The 799-nt window shown below is 53.3% G+C and overlaps 1 protein-coding gene across 1 annotated transcript in view; it reads right to left on the bottom strand.

Moving 5' to 3' along the window:
- Positions 1–799, bottom strand: part of LOC106812475 (myosin light chain kinase 2, skeletal/cardiac muscle-like) — a 32,382-nt gene extending 31,583 nt beyond the window's left edge. Inside the window, exon 1 of the mRNA XM_014816360.1 lies at positions 426–799. The gene's annotated coding sequence lies outside the window, so the exon portion shown is untranslated. The remainder of the gene's footprint in view (positions 1–425) is intronic.

Genomic DNA, 799 nt, shown 5'->3' with positions numbered 1-799 from the left:
TGCGTGCGTGCGTGCGTGCGTGCGTGCGTGCGTGCGTGCGTACGTGTGTGCGTGCGTACGTGTGTGCGTGCGTGCGTATGTATCTGTGTGTCTGTGTGACATAGAGAAAAAGATGCGATACACACTCGCCCGCTCACATACACGTTGGAATCACTAAGCGATTTTCTGCAATACTAGAGGCTACACTATGCTAACCAATCGTACGCAATCGTAATACTTTACCTGCCTTCCATCGGCAGACAATGATAATGGCACAGTGACTAGATATAGAGGATACTCTACTCTCATTTAACCTCTCAGTGAAATCGAATAAACTCAATCACTTACTCAATGACACGCCGCGACACAACTCGTCACACATTCACCGACCCCCGCTTCTCCCACGTAGCATCGAAACACAAATCCAATACTCCATATATACTTACAGTTGTTCCGGGGTTGTTTGCAACCCGTGCGGTTCCCGCGGTGCCCGCTTGCTGCGCGAGCGTGTGCGTGTGGGTATATCCTAAGGGGTCCTCGAGCTGCCGTTTATCTCGTCTCCATTGACGTCGTTGAACGATCCCCCCTTTCTTTCAGAGTTAAGCGTTGAGAACTGATCAAGTAACAACACTTTCGCCCCGAACGCGAAAATTCTCCGCAGGACTACGACACTACGACGTCGTACGCGCAGACGAACTTGCTCTCGGCATGCCACCGCTCACAACTGCTGTCACGGCTTCCCGCGTTCATTTACCGAGAGAGCGAGCGAGAGAGCGCGCACGCGGGAAGCTAGGATGTCGGGCGGGCGGGCCAGCCAGCG

The sequence above is a fragment of the Priapulus caudatus genome, unplaced genomic scaffold, assembly GCF_000485595.1.
Source record: "Priapulus caudatus unplaced genomic scaffold, Priapulus_caudatus-5.0.1 Scaffold652, whole genome shotgun sequence".
Taxonomy (NCBI): Eukaryota; Metazoa; Priapulida; class Priapulimorpha; order Priapulimorphida; family Priapulidae; genus Priapulus; species Priapulus caudatus.
This window is presented reverse-complemented; position numbering and strand designations above follow the sequence as displayed.